Genomic DNA, 22,627 nt, shown 5'->3' with positions numbered 1-22,627 from the left:
ATATGGTGATCTATTGGCTTAATGCCAAAGGATCTGCCATGCATGAGACATATTCCAAACCAAGACCTGCGAGAAAAGACAAGCCTTCCGACAGAGCCTGCTTATGTGGATGAAGTAGGCCCAGCCCCACAGAAACTTAATTTGCATTGGTCTCTGATCAGAGTAAGGAGGCTACATTCTGCTGTAATTTTCTTGTTATTGTTTCCTGAATACAATACACCCCATCACAGAACTGATTAAATATACGTTCAAATCCTGGGAGAATACTAGGTCCCATTCAAGATAATACTAATAATCCTGGCCCAGCCATATCCCACCTTAATGTCAAGAACATCTTGATGATAGATTTGTCACATTGAAACTAATGACAGGAGACATGATGAGCTGTGGGAAAACATTATGAACATTATTTATGAGAAAGCAAAAGGCCATAAAGAAACAAAAAAAGAAAATAGGATGTCAGAAGAGATTCTGCATTTAATCTTAATTGTAGAGTCACTAAATCACATGCAAGAAATGATGAAGTCAAAAAGCTGAGTAGCCAATTTCAAAAGGCAGCTCAAGAATACAAAACAAAATATCACAAAGGATGTACGAACACCTAGAATTAGAAAAACAAATGTAAATAATACATTTGGTATATTTTTAGCTGAAAGAATAAAAGAAAAAATTAAAGTTTTGAAATGCGTTATTGAAAGATCCTATGAGAAAAATATTGAATGATGCTGGAAATCTGAAAAGAGGATGTAAATAATACACAGTTATTGTATCAAAATGTTCTAATACATTTTCCACCATTTTGGGAGGGAGCATATGAACAAATACCAGTGATGCTGAAGGATAAAGGACAAGCAAGACTACAGAAACTGATGGAATACAAATTGAAATATTTCAGCAAGCTGATGAAACATGGGAAGCACTTGTTCATCTATACCAGAAATTTGATAGACAGTTACTTGGCCAAGCAATTAAAAGAGACTTATACTTATACTAATTCCAAAGAATGCAGACTCAACAGAATGTCAAAACACAGAACAGTATCATTGATATCACATGAGAGTAATTTTTATTAAGATCATCCAGCAATGTTTGGAGCTGTGTATTGATTCAAAATAGGTTCTGGACAAGGGATATCATAGCTAATGTCAGATGGATTTGGGTGAAAGCAGAGAAAACAGGAAAGTGTTTTTATTAGTGTTTTATATGACTGAAGCATTATAAACTATGGATAACCTTGAGAAGAAGGAAATTTTAAAACAATCCATTGTGCTCATAAGGAAATCCTGTACATGAGTTAAAAGGCAGTTGTCTGAACAGAACAAGGGAATACTACATAGTTTAAAGTCATGAAAGCTTGAGTAAGAGTTGTATATTTTCTCCATACTTATTCAATCTTATGCTGAATAAATAATCAGAAAATCTGGATACTATAATTAAGAGTGTGGAATCAGAATTAGAGCAAGTCTTGCTAACAACCTGTTATACGCACATGACACAACCTTGCTTGCTGAAAGTGGGGAGAACTTGAAGCACTTGAGAAGATCCAGGATGGCAGCCCTCAGAATGGATTGTACATCAATTAAAAAAAGAACAAAGTACAACTTGAGCAAGAGTTAACATCATGATAAATGGAGAAAAGTTTACATGTGAAAGTTGGACATTGAATTCAGAAGTACAAAGAAGAATTGATGCATTTGAATTTTGGTGCCCCAGAGAATATGTAAATTGTGGGAGACTGCTAAATGACAAACTGATCTCTGTTTTTAAGAGGTAAGAATGTTTTTTAAGGCTTAAGATTGGCAAGACATTTTTTCTTAACATAACCTTTGAATGTTGTCAGGAGGGAGCAGTCCATGGAAACGAATATCATTCTTGGAAAAGTAGAGCGGCAGAATTTAAAAGGAAGGCCATCTAGGCATGGATTAATTCCATGGCGGCTACAATGAACTCAAACGTAAGAACAATGGTGAGCATCGCATAGGACGGGGTCATGCTTCCTTGTGTTGTGCATAAGGTCACTGTGGGCCATCACTGTCTCGACGGCACCTAACGACAACAGTTTTTGAGTTAGCAGTGCCAGGTTCTTGAAACACAGTGTAAGTAGCATATAAGGGACATTTGATAGTTCTCTTAATAATATCCTTTAGAACCCTGCTTGCAAAGTGATGGTGGACTAACTGAAATGTCAGCAATTCAAAACAAGTAGGTGCTTTTCAGGAGAATTACTAGACTTTCGACTCCAGTACAGAGGTACAGTATCTGACAACCAGAGGGTAGTTCTACTCTGTCATACAGGGTCACTATGAGTTGGAATCAACTCCATGAAACTGTGTTACTAATAATATCCTTAATATAGATAACGGTATAGAATTTAAAATAATAATGTGGAAAGGAATGTGCACATGAATAGGGAATGTATTCATCTAAAATACATGGAAATTTCACTGTTTTAAATGTTTTATTAGGGGGTCATAGAACTCTTATCACAATCCATAAATACATCAATTGTGTAAAGCACATCTGTACATTCATTGCCCTCATCATTTTTAAAACACTTGCTCTCCACTTAAGCCCTTGGCATCAGAGCCTCTTTTTTTTTCCTCACCCTCCCCGATACCTTCTCCCTCATGAGCCCTTAATAATTTATAAATTAGTATTTTGTCATATCTTGCCCTGTCCAATGTATCCCTTCTCCGCCGTTTCTGTTGTCCATCCCCCAGGGAGAAGGTCACATGCAGAACCTTGTAATCGGATCCCTCTTTCCAACCCACTCTCCCTCTACCCTCCCAGTATGGCCACTCACACCCCTGGTCCTGAAGGTATCATCCACCCTGGATTCCCTGTGCCTCCAGCTCCTATCTGCATCAGTGTACATACTCTGCTCTATCCAGACTTGCAAGGTAAAATTTGAATCATGATAGTGGGGAGGGTGGGGGGAAGGAAGCATTTAGGAAATAGAGGAAAGCTGTATTCTTCATCGCACCCTGACTGACTCATCTCCTTCCCTAGACCCCTCTGCAAGGGGATCTCCAGTAGCCGACAAATGGGCTTTGGGTCTCCACTCTTCACTTCTACCTTAATTCACTATGGTAAGATTTTTTTGTTCTGATGAAGCCTTATACCTGATCCCTTCGACACCTCGTGATCACACAGGCTGGTTTGCTTCTTCCATGTGGAATTTGTTGCTTCTGAGCTAGAAGGCTGGTTGTTTACCTTGAAGCCTTTAAGACCCCAGACACTATCTCTTTTGATAGCTGGGCACCATCAGCTTTCTTCACCACATTTGCTTATTCACGCACTTTTACAGATTACAAATTTTAGTGACTAAACACTGCTTAAGAAAACAATTGATGTTAGACACAGGGGAAAAAAGTTCAATAACATTTATTCACACAGCAAGAATGATGCCTGCAGAACCACTACATGTCACACAAAACAAAATAAATATGTGAATAGAAAAATATATTTTGATTTTAGCTCATCAATGCTTGGGAAACCTTGAAAGATAGATTTTTGACCCAGAGTCTAATGATGAGAAAAATCCAGGATGTTGGATGTTACCAACTCCAGGGTATTAGAGGTTTAAGTCAAAGGTAATATTTATTCCCTTCAATAGCATCATTTAAAAATATGGGAAACTTTGGGACACTATAGAGTGGCAGGTACTGCTAAATGAAAAGTGACTCTCTCTGAGGTGTGACCTCCACTCAAGAAATAATTTTTAGATATACAGATAAAAGAGCAGAAAACACATCATAAACATTAGATAGTCACATCATAACATCGTTTAGAACACTGTATTAAATAACTACGTGACCTGAGACCAGAAGCTAAGCTTTGCCTTGGTGTTATCCTCATAGTAGTAATATCTTATAATGTTTATCGTTTTGTGATTGGATAACTTCACTCAATATATTGTACTCCAAGTCCAGCCTTGTCATAAAGATCTTTGTAGTGTCTTCAGTGACTTTTGTACATATATACTATTCCATAATGCGTATGTGCCAGAATTTCTTTGTCCAATATTCTACAGAAGGACTATTGGGTTGACTCTTGGTTATTGTGAACACTCATGCAATGAACCTTGGAGTGTATATATCTATTCATAATATGTCTCTTACTTTTTATGATATTCATCCATATAGGCATTGCTGGGTCATATGGAATTTCTCTTCTAAATTTCTTGAAGCATCGCCAGATCCCTTTCCAATGGTTGTACACATTTCAGACCCCCTGGCAATAGACACATACAAGTTTTAATCTTTCTAGTATGAGTTTATTTTAATAGGCTATTGTTTTGAGTGCTATTGATATCTCATCAATATTTTTATTTCATCTTCAGCATAGTGATTCTGAGCTTGTGTGTGTGTGTGTGTGTGTGTGTGTGTGTGTGTGTGGCCATTAAAACATCTCTTTGGATGAACCATGTATTCATGTATTTTCTCCAACTTTTTTTTTTCTATTGAGATACTGCATTGTTTTATAGAGTTGAGAAATTAGTCCTTTTTCTGCTGTGTCATTGATAAGGGTGTTTTTACCAGTCTGTGATCTCTTTTAAAATACTCTTTAGATTACGACTTTGATGTGCATATGTATCTTATAGTTAGTAGGTCCCAGCCATCTGTTTTGTCTTCTAAGGTTTTGTCTTCCATTCCTGTGTTTGATAGTGTATATGTAAGTAGGAAGTTTACCCTCATATTCCCATTAATGATCTTGATAACTCTGGGATTTACATTAAGGTCACTGATTTACATTAAGTTTGATATTGTAAATGAGGTGAGGTATGGGTCTTGTTTTATTCTTATGAGGTGAGATATGGGTCTTGTTTTATTCTTCTGCGCACAGATGTACAAATTTACCAGCACAATTTGTTGTATGTTTCTTTCCCAATTATTGTTATTTGGCCCTTGGTTGAATATCAGTTGTCTGTAGGTGGATGATGTTCTTTTTGGATTTTCTATTCTATTACGTCAACTTGTGTATATATCATTGTACCAGTAATGTGTTGTTTGGACTGCTGTGAATAGATAGTAGGTGAGGTAGTTAATTGTAACAAGCTGACCAATAAACACACGTGGGATTAATTGAAGGGTGTAGAGATAAATGATTCATCGAGCCTCACCTTTCTAATTCTCAGGTCTCTTGCTATGTGATGGTCAGACCAGAGTGCAGCTGCCTTAGCCAGTTCCCTGCTTCAGCTAGATAGGCTCACTTCCTGCAAGACGTCCCCGAGGAGAAACCACATGGACCTACCCAGATGCAGCCCTGGGTGCTGAAGCAACCATCTGGAGACCCCTGCCAGTGCCGAGATGCTTACACATTCACTGGTTTGGCTTTCCTCCTGCAGTCGGCATCATTGTGTATGTTTTGTGAGATGGAGGAGTACTTTGTGGATTGGTGTCGGACATATGGGTTAATGTTGGTCTTGTGGGCTTGGACAGCACTGTTTGAGATGTTTTCTTGATGTGCACTTACCCTTTATATAAAACTCTCTCTTATACATGAGTTTCTGTGAATTTGTTTCTCTAAAGTACCCAGACTAACACTCTAGGTAATAAGGTTAATCAATCTGAGGCCTAAAATTTTCTTCTTTTTCTTTAAGAGTACTTTGTTTATCCTTTGGTTACACTCTCTCCATACGAAGATAGTAACTCATTTTTCCATTTTCATAAATAATGAAACTGGGGTTGGATCAGGATTGTATTGTATTTATAGCCTGCCTTGGGCAGTATTGACATGTTCACGGCATTAACCCTATCTATTGACATCAACTCCATGACAGTCTTTTGGTTTAGAGTTGGGTAGCCATGAGCATAGGAAGAAAGGATATTAGTGATAGAAACAAAGCTGGAGATCACATGATAAAATTTTGCAGGACCAACATCTTCAGTGCAAATACCTTTTTAAAAACAACACATAAGGTAACTACACACTTGGATTTCTCTGAATGGAATACACAAAAATAAAACTGACAACGTCTTTGGAAAGAGACAATTGGGAAGCTCAATATCAGCAGGTGAAATCAGGTCAGTGGCTGACTGAAACATACCATTAATTGCTCTTATATAAGTTCACGAGCAGTTGAGGAAAATGAAACACATCTGATAGAGTCAATATATTGCCTTGAGTCTATTCCACTTGAATTTGAAGAACAACTTAACACATTGGACACATTGAACACTAATGACAGAAGACATGAAGAAATATCAAAGACATCACACACAAAGAAAGAAAAGAGAAAATGAAAGTGGAGGTCAGCAGAGACTCTGATAGTTGGTTTTGATTGTAGAGAAAGTAAGGTAAATGGAATAAAAACATTTCAAAAGCCAACTAGAAAAATACAGAGAAAATATTATAATGAAATGTATAAAAACAGAGTTAGAAAACCAAAAAGTAAGAATAGGTTCAACATATTGTAAGCTGAAAGAAATGAAGGAAAAATTAAATTTCAAATTGCAATGCTGAAAGATTCTATGAACAAAGCTGGGAAAGATGCATGAAGTGTCCTTAAGTACACAAAAGCCAAGGTAAATAACCCTTCAGAAACTACAGGAAGAAGGAAGGGGGAGGAGGGGTACCCCACTTAATTGGAATCAGACGACATTTTAAGTGAATGGATATATTCAATTGTGTAAGCTATGGCAAAATACTTATTATAGGTAAAAAAGGGGAGTTCCTGTGGGTAGTGTAGGGGAGGGAGAGGTTAAAGGGGAGGTGATATCAAAAAGTTCAAGAAGAAAGAAAATATTTTTGAACTGATTGTGGTAGCAATTGTATAATTCTGCTTGATGTGGTTAAATTATGGAATGTTATGATATCTGTAAGAGCTACCAATAACATAATTAAATTAAAAAATAATTGCTATCTGGCATTCAGTCATTTGCAGATGTAGCATAGGAGCCTGGAAAGAGGTGATGAAGGAAGAATTTCAAGATGCACTGAAAAAGAAGCCTCCAGGAATTGATAGAATACCTATTGAAATATTCCAACAAGCTGATGAACACTGGAATCATAAACTCATCTATGGAAGGAAGTTTGGAAATCTGCTAGTCGGCAAACTAACTGGAAGTGAGAGTTTTGCTTTTCTTTTCCCAATGGTATTCCTTTGATATCTTTGTGTTGTCTAATGTTTCTGCTACGTCTTGCAGCACAATGCTGGATAATTAGTTGAATGAGGAGTTACAAAGGGCATCCCTGTCTAGTTCCTGTTCTCAAGAGCAATGCTTTCCATTTTTCCCCATTAAGTAAGATGATGGTCATTGGCTTCAAGTGTATGGTGTTTATTGGGTTATGAAATGTTCCTTTTATTCCTATTTTGTTGAGTGTTTTATGATGGATATGTGTTCGATATTGTCAGATATCTTTCTCATGTTGATTTATACAATCATGGGATTTTGTTTGGTACTGTGGATTACATACTTTTGTTATGTGCCTATTGTGGTTTTATACCAATCTGCTATAATTTGTGTATACAGTGCATTTCTAGAAATGTGTCCATTTAAGTTAGGTTTTCAGACTTGTTAGGGTACCGTCTCATACTGGTGTGCTATTGCTATTTTTATTCCATGGCTTCTTACGATCGGTTGCGATGCATCGTGTCCATCTCTATTTGTACACATTTTTATCTTCTCTTTTTTTCCCTTGGCACAGGTTGATTTTCACAAAGCAAGCCTTAGTCAATTTTTTAAAAAAATAATTATTTAGTGTTCTTTGTGTGTTAGTGGTGTGTGTTGTTTCTTAATTTATACTTGGTTTGCTTTGCTTCTATGTCTATTTTTATCAGACATTAAAATTGTGAGTGAAGCTTTTTTTAATTGCCATTGTGTTGTTGAATACGTCTCCATCTGTGGTAGTTAAATTTTAAGTTTTATGCCAACTTGTACCTGTCTGCAGGTGTAACGCTTGATTTCGATCTATTAATCTAGTCACAATTTTATAATGCATCCTTGAAGTTTGGGACTTTTAATAAGGGAGACATTTGTAACTTATTTTCCTCTTGACCTTCATCGTCACCCTTGCTGGGACTCTTTCTGCCTGGAGGTAGCGCTATGGGTACTGCTGACCCTGGGAGCAGATCTAGGAGCTGTTTGTGCCCTACCATGTAGCTGCTGGCTTTGGACCTAGGAGACTCTGCAGCCGCCAACCTGGGATCTTCCTGTACCCAGCTGCAATGGTCTGCATCATTAGCCTCAGCTTCACAAGTCTGAAGATGGTTCCAATCAGCATTGTACCCATACACTTGGGTTAGACTTTGCTGGTATGCTTTCTTGATATCAAATTACTTATTGGTAGAGGGTTTCTTATAAATGTATGCTGTCTCTGGTTTTATTTCTCTGGACAACCCAGCCTAATAAAGTATTCCTTGATTTTCAGTCATGTTTTTTTTCTTCATGTTTTAGTAAGTATATTCTTATTTTCAAATCCAGGCTCCTACTATCTGTCTCTTGGTTGGGGCCTTTAATCCATTGACAGTCAGCATTGTTATTAATTTGTGTGGGATTGTTGCTATTATTTAGGTTTTTAAAAAATATTTTATTCATTTCTGTTTTCTTTCTCTACTTCTGGGTTATTTTGGATAAGGCTTTTATTAGTTTCTGGGTATATTTTTCCAATATGATGCAGAATTTTTATTTTAATAACATCCAATATCATTTGTAGGTTTTTCATATTCTTAGTTTTATGTTTTTTCTCAAGTTTTATTCCAAAGACATGCCTCAAATCTTAATAATTTAGCTTTCTTTCTTTTTTTTTGAACATTTTGCTACTATTACTTAGCTCTTTATCCTTTTTTTACCTCTGCTATCTAATGGTTTGCCTTCTGGTATTTTATTTGGTGTAATTTATTTCCTGTATCCATTGTAGGCATTTAAACTTCATTCTCTTGAATTGTGATTCCTGATAATCCTAGGACAACTGGGTATCAGGGACAAGGGATCCTATTGGGGCCAATGGGGAGCTGAGCTAGGTTTATCTGAGACAATCAGGCAGAGTGAACAGGGACGCCAAGCTGAGCTGATCTGAGATGAATGGGGCAGCCAAGCAAAGCAGAGCAGGCCAGGCAAGGAATTGTGCCTGGAAGAAGGGACAGGGGTCTGAGAAGCATTGATTCACCATGGGCCTCTGATCAGTGTTGAGGGGGATTCACCCCCGCTGCCCCCCCCCCAATACCATGATTGCTGAGTTGGCTCCTGGCAGGGGTTGCAAGTACTAAAAAGCAGAGCCTGCTAAACTGCACATGTTGGATGAGAGATCTTCCTCCCCTTGTTTTGCCTGTCACTACAGACTCAGAACTGCAAAGACCCGGAATGGTTTGGTTGGCATCTACTCCCCTGGTTTTCAGGGAATTTATGTGTCCCTTCTTGCCAGTATTTACCTACTGTCTGTTGAGGAAATTTTCCTGCACTTGATAGTTGTCAGCTATCTTCCTTGAAGTTATATTCCATTTACTTTGGTCCTCTTTAATTTCCTGTACTGTGTTTTGTACTTTTACATGTTAAAAGCTTGCATTTGTAAGTTTAAAAAGATTGTTTATTGTTTTGAATACTATTATTAGTAGCTGAGTTTAATAAGCCAGAGGACAGGAGTGCCTCTACTTTCCATGCCTTTTACCCTGTTCTGATATCAACCATCCTTCCAACATCCCCAACATGATTCTAATCCTATGTCGGGATTTGAGCATTCACTCCAATGGCTAAACTGCACTCTCAGAGAAGTTAACATGCTCCAATTCAGCTCAGAAATGCACAGGCTATGGCTAGGTAAGCACAGTTTCTTCTCTACCTTGCCCACATCCAGGCCTTGTTCTGGACCTTATTTCCTTGGCCTGGCACCTCCTCTGCTTGACAATGCAGTAAAACTTTTCTAGGGCTGTTAATAAATGCCCAATGGGCGTACTAATGTAGGACATGACCCCAAAGTACTCTGTTAATAAACCAAAGCTCCCCACCACGGAGTTGATTCCCACCCAGGGCAACACTATAGGTCAGGGTAAAATTGCCCAGGTGGGTTTCTGAGAGTCCAGTCCTTTAAGAGAATAGAAAGCGGACCTTTTCTGATGGCCTCTGTTTGAAGGCAAGGCATTTTGTATCTTTGGTCAATGGTCTTATGGAATTCAATAATGGCTTAATCCAAGTGGATCCTTAGATAATCTAAAGAGTTGATATTAATATTATATTGTTGAAGAATTTTAAAAAGTACACCGACATGTATCCAGTCATATATCTTATCCTCACTGTTGCATGTTCTTTCTTATTAATGACAGATTAACTGGAACATTTCTCAATAGCTCTCCCATGAGAATTTATTGAGTCACGTTGTAATCCTCAAATGAGACTCACATTAGAAATTAATTTCTTAGATGCATCCATGTCTTAGATGTTCTCCCAAAGGCAATTCAATGTATTCAAAATTATCTTTTTAGTGATAGCTAGCTTACTTCTTATTAAATATTACAGGGATTGAAACATTGCAGTCCCTGTAGCTGATTCTCAACGGGCTTTTCTGTATTTTATAAAAGCGTTTGTCACCCTTTGCCAGCCATGGGCAAAGTTCACATTACACAAGGAGTACATATCAGATGCTTTTATCTATGACCAATTCTCTATGGTCTCGCTGGAGTGTGTAGTGGATTACGTGATAGACGACTAATTAGAAGTAGAAGGCCAGCAATTGAAAATACCAGGATCTCCACAGGGGGGAAAAAACCCCAAATGAAGCTTTCTACTATTGTTAAGATTTACTGTCTTGGAGATCCACTCAGGCAATTCTGCCCAGTCCTGTGACATCATTATGAATTGTAATCAATGCAATGGCAGTGAATTTGAGCTTTGAGTGTGTTCATTCTAAATGTGTATTTAATAACCAAGAGATGATTGATAAAGAATGTTTAGTCTTCATAATGTATTATTTTCAAAAATAAATTTATTAATTTGTAGATTTTACTTGCAGAAAATAATGAAAATTAAAACAAAGTTAAACTGGTCAAAATGGAGAGCAAGGTATTACATGTTAACCTAACTGTGCTTCTGCCATAATTGACTTCACAATGCTTTCTGTCTCACGGCAAGGCTACTAACATGCCACGTTCCACAAACTTAAAGGAACTTTAGTATACATATAACTTGTTTCTATTTTCTCAAAGTCTCTAGTTTCATATTAAAAAGGAATACATATTTCATAGATCATGTTTAGCGTGTATTTTCTTTTAATGTTCTTATTGAATACCCCTGAATTAACTAAGTCATTAGAAAACAAATTCTCTTACCAAGAGTTACAACTAGAATGAGCATATGTGAATTTTCATTATTGAGAATTCTTATTCATTTTAAGTTTACCTAAATACAAATTTATGAGTACAGACCTGTAAATATTCCTAATAGTAAAGTTTATGAAATTGTTTGTATACTTCTTCAGTCTAAATAAAATACCATCTGATCTGTATTTTAATGTTTCTATGACCTACTTTAGAGAAGTTAATACAAAATGTTAAATAGACCACCAATTTTTATTATTTACAAAAGAAATTTGAAATTTAATTTAAATAAAATTATTATATTTCCATATGCACTATCTAAGAATATTTTTAACAACTTTCATGAGCCCAGTTAAGCTAGTTTTTATGCTTTATATGGAAAATGATTATAAAAGCCATTCAATGTTATTAAATTACATTTGCAAAAAAACTCTCCTACATTTCTCTACTTGATGAATCTCACCCTAGAGTTTCATTTTATTAAACTATAATTATTAGCTTCTCTAATATTCATAAAGGGTGAGCCTGTATCACACTTTGAGCTCAAAACTAAGCCGTGGGAAGACAAAGTGTAATGGGACAAGAGAATTAAAATAGTTATAGAAGTCCATTGAAAGTATCAGTTCCTTTAATATATGTTACAGTAATTAGAATGAAGTTTGACTATACTTTATTGTCCACATACAGGTTGACTTTCTAAAATACCACCTTCATTTTATAAACTTGCTGAACATATTTTGTACTTACTATGCTTAGAATTACTCTAAGTTGCTGTTTTCCTTTTTTTTCTTTTTATCATTCTGAACTTTTTGGTATCTGATGTTGTTTCACATTACACAAGAATTTGTACAGGACTTCTTATATATCATTTAGGTACCCTCATCAATATACCCTAAAACTGGCATCCACAAACTATGGCCTGCAGGCCACATGGGGCCCGCCGAGGACATTTATCCAGCCTCCCAGGTGTTTTGCTCCGTTTGCTCTTTTACATCAAAATAAGATATGTGCCGTGTGCATAGCACTTTGTTCATAGTTTTTTTTAAAAAAAAAACAAAAACAAACTATAGTCCAGTCTTCCAATGGGTCTGAAGGACAGTGAGCTGGCCCCCTGTTTAAAAGTTTGAGGACCCCTGCCCTAAAGGATAAATAATGGTGATATCGTGGACCACAAGTAAATCATAGTCCATTAATTCTATAAATTTCAAGATCCTGTAATGGCATTTAGATCCACCTGGAAGTGTCAATTATTTCTCAGCAGAAAAAGCAAAAGAAAAAATAAGAGAGGAAAGAATTCTTTTCTTTAAAAAAGCATCTTGTTGAATGGTAATTCCATTTATTTCACTACTTCCTGAGCAAGAGAGTAGAATCTCATTGTTGCTAGGTGCCCTCCAGTGGCTACAGAGCCTACCCTCAATGGGATGGAACACTGCCCGGCCTGTGCCATTCTCACAATTGCTCTGATGTTTGGGTTCAAGTTTGCAGCTGTTGTGTCAATCCATCTTGTTGAGAGTCTTCCTATTTTTTTTCTGCCCATCTACTTTATCAAGCTTGATGTTCTTTTCCAGAGACTAGTCTCTCCTGATAACACATCCAAAGTAACGGAGATGAAATCTCGCCAGTTTTCCTTCCAAGGAGCATGGTCTGTACTTTTTCCAAGACAGGAAAGAATCCTTAATGAAAGTACACATACAAATACTCATTTCAAATGTGCCATGTTCATCTTGCATTGTATTTTTTAAAGATCATTATACTGATAGGAGAGAAATAGAGAGAGAGAGATGAATGCAGTGATAAGTGAGCACAAAATTCAACTTCAGTTAGTATGCTAACTTCTCTCAAAATGTCAATAGACACCAGGGAGTTGATACATCTTTTGATCATTCTCAAACAAAAAGTATATTATTATGGTGAATAGTTAAATATTAACACATTGCAATGAAGACTGCCACTGAAACTATGCAAACAAATGAAATGTGGTGTCAACTCTCTAAAAATTTTAAGAACTAGTAAAAATTCATTATATTCATGTTCTGTGCTGCTTGAATTGAACAGTGAATGATAAGTACTCTCCTAATAGGTGGACACACAATGATATGATTTTTTGTTCTTTGATACCTGATCCCTTCAACATCTCATGTTCAATCAGGCTGGAGTGCTTTTTCCATGTGGGCTTTGTTGCTTCTGAGCTAGAAGGCTGCTTATTTACTTGCAAGCCTTTAAGACTCCAGATGCTATATCTTTTAATAGCCGGGCACCATCAGCCTTACTTCACCACATTTTCTATGCACACAATTATCTTCAGCGATCATGTTGGGAAGGTGTACATCATGGAATGTCAATTTAATAGAACAAAGTGATTTTGTATTGAGTAAGTACTTGAGTGGAGGTCCAATGTCCATCTGCTGCCTTAATACTAAACCTATAAATATATGCACATAGCTCTATTTCCCCACCATCCTATATAAATATATTTACATATGTACATGCTTATATATAGACCTCTATAAATGCCTTTTGCCTCCGAGTTTTTTCCTCTATTTCCTTTTACTTTCCTCTTGTCCCACTATCCTGCTCAGCCTTCATTTAGGTTTCAGTGATTTCTCTTGGTTACATTACCCTTGCTGAATCCCTACCAGACCTCACACACCCTCCTTGCCACTAATTTTGGATCACTTTTTGCTGGGTTGATCAACACCATCTCCTTTCCCCTGCTTCCCCTTCTCCCATGTCCCGCCGGAACTATCAGTCCCATTGTTTTCTCCTCCACACTGTTCATCCAGCCCATCTTATCTACATAAATTTAAGAGATAATAATATGCACCAAAAAACAAGGTGTAGCAAGAAAAAGCAACAAAAGAGAACACAACGATGACAACACCAAAGAAAACCAATGACCAAGGAAAGAATAAATTAATTTAAAAAAATAAATAAGAAACACCTGTAAATAGATCAAGGTCTGATCTTTGACCTCTTTGCATGCCCTCTAGTTAAGTTCAATGGGGTGCCAAGCTCTGGTCCCAAAGTATGTCCTTCGTACTTCGTCGAGATCTCCCTGTTCTGCTCCCTCAGTTGCTCTGCTGCGTGCCCTTAGTGTTTTGCCTTGGTGTCATGGGGTCAGTCTGAGCCAATCCTGGCACTAAGTCTCTAGTGTTGTCCCTTGTAGTGGCATGGGTCAGTGAGGGACATCGTGTCTCATAGTGGGATCAGCCATATGGTCCACTCTGGCTGTTCACAGCAGGGATATCGTCCTCCAGGCCTGGTGGGCCAGGTGTGCTCCACTCTCTCTTTATTCCACTCATTTGCTCCATGTTCTCTGATAAGACATGTCCCTCCCCCCTAGCTGCAGCTTCAGTGCCATCCTCTAAAGTAAACTCTTCTAGGCAGAGGGGCAGTTGTTCATGTCCAGCTGGGATTAGGGCCAAGCCCTTAGGCCCCTCCACTGGCTCCCTCCTCCATGCTGGCATGCTGCATTCACATCCCAGAACACTGGAATTTAATCTGATCCTTCTTTCCCCATGGAGACACAAAAATCACCCTGCCCTTGGGACGGTCAGTGCCCTATTGCCCTGCCACATAACTCTGTGTTTTTTTTTCCTTTCCTCCTATCCCCACCCCCTCCTTTTTAGTGAGCCACCATATATGTACCCCTGGATTTGGTCTGGCCCCTGCCATATTACCTGGATCTCATCCCTGGAGTGTTTGTATACAGTAGCTTTTTCTCTGTGTCTCTTCTGCATTTTTCTTTTCTTTTTATAGAAACTTACTTCAGCAGACTCATGTTGTACTTGTCCTTTTGTGCTTGGCTTACTTCATGTAGCATAATTTCCTCCAGTTCTTCCCATGCGGCGATATACTTTATGAATTCATCACTCCTTTTTAGTGATGAATAATACTGCATTGTATGTATGCACCACAGTTTTTTAATCCATTTGTCTGTTGATGGAAAGTTGGGTTGTTTCCATCTCCTTGCAATTGTGAACTGTGCCACAATGAACATTGGAGCACAGATGTCTGACCGTGGTTTGTTTCTTGCTTCTTCTGGGTATATGCCCAGGAGGGGGATTGCTGGGTCATATCCTTAACTTTTTTGAGTTTTCAAAACAATTTTCTGGTATTCTCTGCTTTCAGTAACGTTCCATTTCCTGTGAACGAAGTTATCCCTTATGCCATTTCCTCTTCTGAATCCAGCTTGCGTTTCTGGCAGTTCTTGTCATAATCTCTTGCAAAAGATTTATTATCATATTCAGCAAAATTTTTACCTTTGTGATATTAATTATTTTTTATAATTTACACATTTCTGTTGTATTTCTTTCTCTAGTTGGAAAAAATATAGTGTTTTTCAGCTTGTTAACTAGAAAACTCTCTTCCAAATTTCATGGCATGGGCCAGGGAACATTTCCAACTTGCATATGATTGCTGAACATCTCATGATATTCTATTAATTCTTGAAGACTTGATTTTCATCTACTTTTGTTCAGTTTGTACCAATTGCATCTGGTACAAGGAATCTGCTTATTCCTTCCATCTTTTGTTGCTGCTTCTTGCATTCCTCAATAATATTCTGATATAATTTTTCAGCATTTCAACCTGAGCTTAAATGTGCACTTCATTTCGTTTATTTAGAGAAATCCTGGCCATGCATTTCCATTTTGGTTTTCCAACTCCAAGTCTTGGTGTTTTTTTTTTAATAGTGTGATTTATCTTCTCAGGATGTCTTTTTATTGTATTGTTTATCTACTTTAATTCCAAGAAATGCAATGTTTTGTTGTTTTTTTACATAAATATGGCGCCTTACAAAAAGAAAAAAATCTGTTTTCTCCTATTTTACCTTATCTGTATATCATATGTAAATACTCCACTGGCAATATTTTATTCTTTTTACCAATTTATGCCCTTTCTTTAGATGCACAATATTATCATCATTATCTACCTATTGACCCAATCTTCTTTTTTATAAATTACTTTTATTGTGACCTCTTACATCGCTTATCACAATCCATACATTTCTCCAATGTGTCAAGCATGTTTAGACATATGCCATCATCATTTTCAAAGCATTCTCTTCCCACTTGATCCCATGATACCAGCTCCCCATTTCATCTCCATCTCTCCACCACACTCTCCCTCTCTCATGAACCATTGATAAGTTATAGATTATTTTTAAATACCTTACATTGTCCTCTGTCACACCTCACCCAATTTTCCATTATTCGTCCCTCTGGGAGGGAGATCTAAGTTGATCCTTGTGATTGATTCCCCTTTATGTCCTGACCCTCCCTTAATCCTCCTGGTATCTCTATTCTCCTTGTTGGCCCTGGGAGGTTTATCTATACTTGATTCCATGTGTTGCAAGCTCTTATCTGTAACAGTGTTCATGCTCTGGTCTAATTCATTTTGTAAGGTAAAATTGAGGTCATGATAGTGGGGTGAAGGAAGCACCAAAGAGCTAGAGGAAAGTTGTGTGTTTCAGCAGTGATATACTGCACCCTAACTGCCTCATCTCTTCCCTGTGGCCTCTCTGTGAGGTGATGTCCAATTGACTACAGATGGATATTGGGTCTCCACTCCATGACCTCCGTCATTCATATTAGGAATGGTTTTATTCTGAGTCTTAGATGCCTGATAGCTGATCCTACCAACACCTCGTGATCACACAGGCTGGTGTGCTTCTTCCATGTGGGCTTTGTTGCTTCTGAGCTAGATGGTTCCTTATTTATCTTCAAGCCTTTAAGACCCCAGACACTATACCTTTTGATAGCCAGGCACCATCGGCTTCTTCACCACATTTGCTTATGTACCTTTGCATAATATTTTACTTAATCATTTCTTCCATTGGCTAATATTTTTATTATTGTCTAACATCTACCTTTCCTTTTTTTATTTCCAATCTTTTAAACTATATTTTTCTGTCTTTATATATTATATTCTTGAAATCATCTCACAACTTGCCCAATATTGGATAATTAGTGTTCTATTTTTTTAAAAGATATTTCTGAGAATCTCAAAAATTCAGGTGAGATATACTCAAGGCCATACTATACTGTCCATTAATTGTTTTAATTTTCTTCAGTTTCAAACTTCAATTGATTGTGCACAATTGATCATATGTTCTGCAGTCCACTGCTGGTCTTGTTCAATCCCTGATGTTGAGCTTCTTCATCATCTTGTCCCACTGATGCAATCAGTTTGGTTCCTGTGTATGACATCTGGTCGGGTGCCTATTTGACAGTCACCATTTATGCTGTTAAAAACATATGTTCAATTAATAAATCTTTGATCTTGGGGATCTCTCTCATGAACTATATAGTGTTATTTCCATAGGCATGATCATGTTTTCCAACTACTGATCCTTATACTTTATTTTCAACATCTACATTCCATTCATCAGTAACTACTAATACAATTTAAATACATGTTTGATATTTTTCAGATTACTAAAGGTGGCAATAATTATCAAAATTTTTATCTTTGCTGTGGACAGTCAGATCATCTACCATATCAAAAGTGACCAATTGAAGAGGAACAGAGTCCTTTAGAAAACCATCAATATCCAAAAGAACATTTCACTATAAGTAACAGAGTATAACACTGTCAGTGATCATATAATAGATAACCTTTTACATGTAATAACAATTAATATGGCACTTATACAATTTTCACGTCAATCTATAATGCCAAATGTAAACAATTTAGAACATATTAAACATATTTTGAAGCTTCAAATTATTGTTAGGTGCCACTGAACTGGTTTCCATGCATAGCAACCTCACATATAACATAAGGAGACACTGCCCAGTCCTGCACTGCCCTCACAATTGTTCCCACTGTGTCAATGTATCTCATTGAGGGCCTTTCTCATTTTCTCTGCCCATCCACTTTCTATTATGTCCTCTTCCAGGGACTCATTCTTCTGACAATATGTCCAGAGCATATAAGACCAAGTTTTGCCATGCTTGCCTCTCAGTAGCACTCTGGCCATACTTCTCCTAAGGCAGATGGATTTGTCCTTTTAGCAGTTCATGGTGCTGCACGTCCAACATTCTTCATCTGCACCATAATTCAAGTCCATGCATTCTGCTTCAGTCCTCGTCATTCGATGTCCAGCTTTCATTTGTATATGATGCAATGAAAATACTATAATTGGATTAGACCAGAATATGCACACTGCTACAGATAAGAGTCTGAAACACAGGGAATTCAGGATAGATAAACCCTCAAGGCCAACAAGGAGAGTAGAGATATCAGGAGGATTAAAGGAGGGTGGGGAGGAGATAGGGGGAATAGAACATATATGGATCAAATTATAACACCCTCCCAGGAGGACAAACAACAGAAAAGTGGGTGAGCAGCGACTGAGGATGATGAAATATATGAAAACAAGAATCTATAACTTATCAAGGTTTTATGAGGAAGACTGAGAAGGGGAGGGAGTGGGAAGAAATAGGAAGCTGATAGTAGGGACTCAAGTGGGAAGAGAATGCTTTGAAAATCTTGATGTCAGCATATGTGCAAATGTGCTCGACACAATGGATGAATGTATTGATTATGCAAAGATATGTAAGAGCCCAATAAAGGTATTTAATTACAAATACTATGGATAGGGTCAGGTGCACCTTATTCCTCAGATTTATATCCTTGTTATCCAATATTTAAAGAGATCTTGTACAGCAATTTTACCTAGCACACACATCCTTTGATCTCTTGTGTGCTGCTTCAATGAGCATTGATAGTGGAGCCAAGCGAGACAAAATCATTGACAACTTCAGCCTTTTATCCATATATCCTGATATTACCTATTGGTCCTGTTATGAGGAGTTTGGTTTTCTTTACCTTGAATCTTAATCCATACTGACGGCTGCAATCTTTGGTTTTCATCTGACAGTGTTTCAATTTTCCTCACCTTCAGCAAGCAAGGTTGTGTCATCTGCATATCTTGGGTTGTTATAAGCCTTTGTCCCATCTTGGTGGCACATTCTTCTTCATGAAATCTAGATTCTCTGGTAATTTGCCCAGCATATAGATTGATGTATGGTGAGATGGTAAAACCCTGATGCTCACTTCCCCTGATTTAACCATCCTGTATTCTCTTGTACTTCATGACTGATGTTGCAAAGTTCCTTTTGACAGTGAACACCTTGATATGACAAAATAATTGTTTTATTTCAGGCATCATAAGTTATTTTCTTTTCTAAATCAAAATGACCAATTCTAGTCAATTTAACCCCACAAATGAGTAGGATATTGACCTTCATGTGTTTCATTTCATTTTTGATGACTTCCAATTTTTCTAGTCATATTTTGCACATTCAAAGTTCCACTATGATCAGATTTTTTTTCAGCTGTTTCTCCTTAAATTGGGGTTTGTCCCGTATGCAAATGAAAATCCCCAGGGTCCATTCCCTCCAACTTGATCCAACTCAGGATACAATGGTCAACAACACACTTAGTAATCAGCTCATCCTTAGTAACATTGTAAGTGCCCCCCACCCCCTTCTTAGAGGCCGATGCCCCAGCACTGTTGCTGACTGTTCTGCTTCCATTTTTCAGATTTTGATACCTGACAATGTTTGGAAGCTACGTATATGGTTTTCAGAAGCCCCTCCCTCCAAAATGATGAGCCTAGTTATTCTTGGACGTTTGTTCTTAGTCTGGAAGCTCCATTGCAATCTGTTCACATTGGGTGACTCTGATAGCACCTGAAACACCAGTTAAAGCAAGACACAAGACACCACAGTATGACAAACTGACAGACAAATGGTGGGGAACATTAGGTAGAATTTTGATAGATGGAGAAAAGATTGAAATTATCAAAAATTATCTTGCTTGCATCCATAGTCAGTGCCCATGGAAGCAGCAGTCAAGGCACCAACAGATGGGCTGCATTGGGAAAATCTGCTCGTAAGACTTTCTCACAGTATTGAAAACGCTCACCTGTTACTTTGAGGTCTAAGGCAGACCTGACTCAAGACAGAGTTTTCTGAATAGTCTCCTATGCTTGTGAAATTTGAACATTGAGTAAAGAAGACCAAAGAAGATCCCATGCATTTGAGTCATGGTGCTGGTGAAGACTGCAGAGAGCATTATGGACTGCTAACAGGACACACAGAGCTTTCTCAGAAGTTCAGCCAGAGTGCTTGTTAGAGGCAAGCACGCTCTTACATAGCTTGGACATACAGTTAGGAAAAAGTCATTGGAGAAGGACGGAATATTTGGTCAAATAGAGAGTTAGCAAAACATGAGGAAGGCCTTAGAGGACATGGATTGACACAATAGCAGCGGAAATGAGCTGCAGCCTAGCAGTAATGTGAACACTGAGATGGCCTCGTCTTGCTGTGTGGCAATCATCTGAATGGTGCCCAGCAGCCATGGAAACCCCTCCTGTTCCTGCAGAAACTCCGCAGGAGTGCAAGGCATTGCTCTGGCATTCCCATATTTCAAAGTGCCGGGCATCATACATTATGATCCACATAGTTGAATAACTTTGCATAAACAATAAAACATAGGTAAACATCTTTCTGGTATTGTCTACTTTCAGCCAAGATCCATCTAGTATTAATGAGCATATTCTTCATTCTAACATCTCATCTGAATACAACTTGAAATTCTATGATTCTTAGTTATGTGCTGTGTAACAATTTAAATTATCTTCAGCAAAAATTTCACTTTTGTGATATTAATGTTTTGTTTATTCACTTGTAAAAAGAATTAATGGTTATAGCCCATATACTATAATATATTTATAGTAAAGTATTTCACTATAACTTCTCAGTTGCTGAGCAAGGTTGTACTCCAAATATTATTTAGATTTGCTCAAATATCCAGTACCAAAAGATTCCAGTAACTTTGCTCTCTCAAGATCTCTTTTATTCCCAATTCAAATTAGACTAATCTTCCCACTTGGTATCTGATGTACTTTGAAGCCATGCTAGTGCTGACTCCTTTCAGTAGTCTTACAAAAGTGTGTCTCAGGACTGCATCCTCTCACCATACCTGCTTAGTACATATACTGAACAAAGCCTTAAGAAGCTGATTTATATGAAGAAGGGTTGGAGGAAAGCTTATTAACACCCTGAGATATGCAAATGAAACAACCATACTCGCTGAAGGTGAGGAATGATTGAAGCAGTTACTAATGAAGATCAAGGATTACAGATCAAGGATTCTACATAGATTATGCATTAATATAAAGGAGACCCAAATCCTCATAACTGCACAAATAGGTAACATCAAGATAAATGGAGAAAAGTTTGAATTTTTCAATGATTTTGTATTGTTTGAGTCTCCCATCAATGCTTAGGGAAACAGCAGTTAGGACATCAAATAAAACATTGAAGTAGGTAAATCTGCTGCGCAAGAACTCTAAAGTCTGGAAAAGCCAGGATGCTGCTTTGAGGAATAAGATGTGCCTGACCCAAGCATGGTGCTTTCAATGACCTCATACACACGTGAAAGTTGGGCATTGAATAAAGATGGAAGAAGAATCAATGTATTTGAATTGTACTGAACAAAGTACTGAAATATCATGGACTGCTAAAAGGACAAACCAAACTATATCAGAAGCAATATGGCCAGAATGATCCTTAGAGGCAAGAACATGGAGGCTGAGTTTGGATGTATTGTCATTTGGATGCATTGTCATGAGACAAGTCCCTGGAGAGGGACAGCATCCTCAAAGGAGAAGGCCCTCAGTGAGATGGAATGTCACAGTTGCTGCGGCCATGGCTCAGGTACAGCAATCATCAGAGGATGGTGCGGGTGCCCGCAGAGACTAGGTCTGTTGTGCATTGGGTCGCTGTGTGCACAAATGGACTCGGTGGTACCTAACAACTCCAAAAACTGCACAAAGTGAGAAAACAAAAAAAAAGCATTGTCTTATAAAGAGTGGCTGTGGTAACACTGTGTTACAAAAAATGTTAAAACATTGTCCGGTTTGTGACATTTCTCCAAAGGCTTTGAACCTCAGCTACTTTGTAGGATACAATTGATACTTCTAAAAAGCTACTGAAGCACTCGCAAAACAAAAAGAAATGATAACCAATTATCCACTGACATGGATCAGTTGGGTGACAGAGAGCAATCTTTTAGCCTGCACACTTCTCCACTGTTCCTCCTCATGTGTTCACAGTCTGAATCTACAATGCACACATATATTTAATTTAAATTGTATGTAAAGTGTATTTCTTCTCAGGGTAATTTTACTCTCAACCAGTAGCTAGATTGGTTCTCAAGGAATGATTTTTGAATTTTGCCTACAATTCTAAGAGACAACTTCTAGAATAAAAAAATGAGAGATTAATGGACTTCTCTCAAAAGGGATTAAACATAGATATAAAATAAAGCAAGAAAGTCTTATGTAGGCATTAAAATAACAAA

Source organism: Tenrec ecaudatus, chromosome 2, assembly GCF_050624435.1.
Source record: "Tenrec ecaudatus isolate mTenEca1 chromosome 2, mTenEca1.hap1, whole genome shotgun sequence".
Taxonomy (NCBI): Eukaryota; Metazoa; Chordata; class Mammalia; order Afrosoricida; family Tenrecidae; genus Tenrec; species Tenrec ecaudatus.
The sequence above is the reverse complement of the archived record's forward strand: the minus strand, read 5'-3'. Positions refer to the sequence as shown.